Raw genomic sequence first — 4,680 nt, 5'->3', positions numbered from 1 at the left:
CAGCACAGCAAGTTTGAAAAGAACAAATAGTGGATGCAGCTACACTGCCTGGGGAGAGAGAGCAGCACAGTCCGGTTCTTTGTGTATTCTGTTTGTTTTGTTCTGCAGACATACCCTGCAGTGCTCAGGGGTCTACTCCTGACTCTGGAACTATGGCAGGGATCACATGGCAAACACCTTACGGCGCTACTAAGTCTCTCCAGCCCCACCCTGTGATGTATATAAACACGGTGCTGAGTGCAGGGCACACAATGTGCTGGTGCCAGCATGAGTCTGCATCCTGCAAGGCGAGTAGTTCAGCAGCATCACGAGGCACTGCGCCACCCAGAGTCAGGAGCAAGTTGAGTAGCAATTAATCCGGGAATTTACTATTATTAAGGGGTGAGGGGAAGGGATAAGGGGACATTAACTCCCACAACTTCCTTGGTCCTATCCTTGTGCAGGGTGTAGAGGGCAAACTTTTGACTCTCTGGTAGTATGTTCTTTATACTAATTCTCAGAATTGAGTTCCCTTTTATCTGGTTTGAATGGACTCATTTCTTTATTGAGAGAGAGTAGTTGTCGGTGGAAAAATATCACTTGAAAAGGGGGAAGGAAAGCATGAAGCGTTAGTGGCTGATATGATCGCCGGAGACTACTTAGGAAGGCCCTTGAGTCCAGGGTGCTGCTCATCAGAAAGGGCATCCCCGAGAAAGCTGATTGAAGTCAGGACAGGGGTCTGAGTGTGATATACATACATACATATATATATATATATATATATATATATATATTTTGTAGTCTCGATCTTGTGAGAAAAAAAAAAAACACCTGAGTCCTGCCCTTCCCACACCCAAGGATGGAGGAGGTGTTGGCAGCCCTGGCCAAAATGCAGCCAGACCACATCTGTCCCGATTGCCTGGACTACCTCAATGATGCAATGAAGCAATATTATTTGAAAAGGGAACCCTAATGCATGAGGCTCGATCAGTTCGTTTGGTCTTAGGAGAGTACACTTGGAGAAGCCCTTGAGTCTAGAAGTGTTCTGGTCATCAGAGAGACCCATTCCTTAGAAAGCCATATTGAGGGGCTGGAGCGATGGCACAGCGGGTAGGGCGTTTGCCTTGCACGCAGCCAACATGGCTGACACAGGTTCGATTCCCAGCATCCCATGTGGTCCCTGGAGCACCGCCAGGAGTAATTCCTGAGTACATGAGCCAGGAGTAACCCCTGAGCATCGCCTGGTGTGACCCAAAAAGCAAAAAAAAAAAAAAAAGAAAGAAAGAAAGCCATATTGAGTTCAGGAGAATGACTGAGTGTGTAACTGTTTTCCTGGCAGGAGAGAGCCTGAGGGTTTCAACTTTCTGATGAAAATCTCCCCTGACCTGCCCTTCCCACACCCGAGGATGGAGGAGGTGTCAGCAGCCCTGGCCAAAATGCAGCCAGACCTCATCTGTCCTGTCTGTCTGGACTATATCAATGACCCGGTCACCATGGACTGCAGCTACAACTTCTCTGACTCCTGCATCCGCATGTCATGGAAGGACCTGCAGGAAAAATTCCTTTGTCCCATGTGCCAGTAATCCCGCCAGGAGAAGGGTGTCAGTGCCAACGCCCAGCTGGGCAGGCTGGTGGTCCTGGTCAAGTTCCTGCACAGATCCGGGAGCAGCAAGGTGGCGCCAGCAGAGGAGAGCAGGTGTGAGGAGCACAGGCAGAAAGTGAGCCTCTTCTGTGAGGATGACCAGGAGCTGGTGTGTCACCTGTGCGCCCAGGGCCCTGCCCACCAGAGCCACCACATCAGGTCTGTAGGCAAGGCAGAGGCTCATCACAGACAGAAGCTCGGCGGCTGTATCGAGTCCCTGAAGAAGCAGCTGGTAGAGCTGCAGAAGCGAGAAGTGGCCCAAGACAGAAACCTCCTGCAGCTGAGAGTGGACGTGCAAAAGCACAGGAGTCAGCTGGCCTCGGAATTTGAGCAACTCACCCAGTTTGTGGAGCATGAGAAGAGGACAAACGCCTGCAGCAGCAGTTCAGGGCCAACCTGGAGGCCTATTTGACCACGTCTGGGCGCTGAAAGACCTCAGACAGGAGTTGGCGGAGCAGAGCAGAGCTTGATGTTCGAGAAGATGGTGCGGAGGGGGGTGAGGGTCCTGCAGCAGCGCTAGGCGGGCCTGAAGGCCCAGGCCCTGCAGTCCCTTCGCTTCAGGTCGGTAGCCTACAGCCTCCCTCCTCTGTGCTCCGTGCTCAGACAGCATCATCCGGAGATTCCAGGAGAGCATCAGCCTGGACCCCGACATGGCCCACCCCAGCCTGTGCATTTCCCAGGACCTCCAGTGGGTGACCTGCGTGAGGGAGAGGCCCAAAGGGGATGGGGAACCCAGGTCCTGGGATGACTACGCCCCACTGGTGGTCATGGGCTGGGAGGGCTTCGCCTCTGGTCGCCACTACTGGGAGGTGCAGGTGGGGGCCAAGCCCGAGTGGGCTGTGGGTGTGTGCCGCGTTGCCCCTTCTGCCCAGACCTCACGGCCCCTGGCAGCTCCCAAGAGATGCTGGACGCTGCAGCTGCAGGACTGCGACTACCTGGTCATGAGCGCGGGGGCCGTGCCTCTGGCTCTCAGGGACCAGCCTGCGGCCATCCGTGTTTACCTGGACTGGGAGCTGGGCCAGCTTTCCTTCTAAAATGCCACCGACAGGTCTCACCTGCATTTGGTCACTGAGCCCTTTGCTCAAGAGCTCAAGCTGTACTTCTGCATGGGGCCTGACTGCGCCCCTCTCTCTGTGGGCGCTGGCGGGACTGAGGAGGGATGAGCACACCCTGGGCTTCTCTGCTGCCTCATGTGGATAGCTCCTGGTCTTGTAAATTTGGAATTCTTTGCATCAGGTGTCGATGCTTAAGGTTGGTGGGGAAGAACTGTTCCCATTTTGTAACTCTGTAATATAATACCAATACTTTTATATCTTTATGTCCATTTCTATTAAAATTAAAATTTACTGGCGAAGAAGTTATACTTCCTTTCTTTAAAAAGTTATTTTCAAAGACATTGCAAAATTTTCACGTCCAGTTTTACTAGGTGCTTTTCTCTAGCCCTGGGACATCTTTCTTGGTCCTTGGCAGAGTTTGCATATTCTTAGAGAATATCTGTATTTAGCCAGTTTTCCTCATTTTGTAAGACTTCAGCAGTGACCTCTGAGCATGGAGCAAGGATTATCCACTTAGCTCAGATTGATGAGGACCAAATAATAAAACAATCAATTATAAAAACAAAAAAAGATCTGAATTTCTTATGAATATATTGCTACATTTACAAACAGAATTATGAATCTGAAGTCACATATTTATGCAGTTCCCCAACTCAGAAATGATTTATTTGAGCCTCGTCAGATAGATATCTTTTTCTCCTTTCTGGCAAGAGAGCCCAAGCAGCTCTGCCTTGTGAGGAAAAACACCCCAGTCCTACCTTTCCCACACCTGAGAATGGAAGTGTTGGCAACCCTGGCCAAAATGCAGACAGAGCTTATCTGTCCCGTCTGTCTGGACTACCTCAATGACCCCGTCACCATGGACTGCGGCCACAACTTCTGTGACTCCTGCATCCACATGTCATGGAAGGACCTGCAGGACAAATTCCCTTGTCCTGTGTGCCAGTAATCCTTCCAGGAGATGGACACCAGTGCCAACGCCCAACTGGGCAGGCTGGTGGACCTGAGCAAGTTCCTGCATAGCTCCAAAATGCTCAGATTGTTTTCCCTCCCACCCTAAAGTGCTCAGTCTTTGCACCTCAGAGCCTCAGAGATGTTCCACAGTCCTGCTTTGGGCAGCATTAGAGAATGTGACTAAGTAGTTTTTTTTTAAATCATTCTGGGTCACACCTGGCGATGCACATGGGTTACTCCTGTACTCAGGAATTACTCCTTGCAGTGCTCAGGGGACCAATTCGAATGCTGGATTCGAACCCGAGTTGGACGCATGAGAGGCAAAAGCCCTACCCACTGTGCTATCGCTCTAGCCCCTAAGTAATCTTCTTTAGTAGAGGAAAACCTCGTCAATGGTTGCCCCCACATGATTATTTGCCTGTATTTTATCCACAATACACCTGCAATTAATCATCCTTCACTCCACCTTCCTAGAAGGAGTTTTCACTTGTGAATCCTTTGTCAGCCGGAAGAAAAACTCAATTTGGGTCATGTTAGGTACTGACTGATTCATCTACAGAAAGAAGTTGAGAAAGGACTGGAGGATCTGGTTTGTTCTATTCCTCTGACAGCATGTAGCACAGCCTCAAGGATTGCATTCATCTGGATCATGGACGGAGGCAAATTTCATGGTATAATATGAGTAAGGGCTGGAGCAATAGCACAGCAGTAGGGCATTTGCCTTACAAGTGGCCCACCCCATTCGATTCCACTGCCCCTCTCAGAGAGCCTGGCAAGTTACCGAGAGTATCTCGCCTGCACAGCTGAGCCTGGCAAGCTCCCTGCCACGTATTATATATGCCAAAACAATAATAACAAGTCTCTCAATGGAGACATTACAGGTGGCTGCACGAGCAAATCTAGGAACAATGGGAAGACAGTGCTTCAGTGCCACAGTATGAGTAAAGGTCATTTGTAATAACACCTGGTGGTGGTAAAATGGTACTCCTGGCTTGGGACTCGGAACTCTCTATTGATGATCTCTGTTCATCATACTCAGGGGGAGACTAC

The sequence above is a fragment of the Sorex fumeus genome, unplaced genomic scaffold (genome assembly GCF_029834395.1).
Source record: "Sorex fumeus unplaced genomic scaffold, SorFum_2.1 ptg000039l, whole genome shotgun sequence".
In the NCBI taxonomy this organism is placed as follows: domain Eukaryota; kingdom Metazoa; phylum Chordata; class Mammalia; order Eulipotyphla; family Soricidae; genus Sorex; species Sorex fumeus.
The sequence above is the reverse complement of the archived record's forward strand: the minus strand, read 5'-3'. Positions refer to the sequence as shown.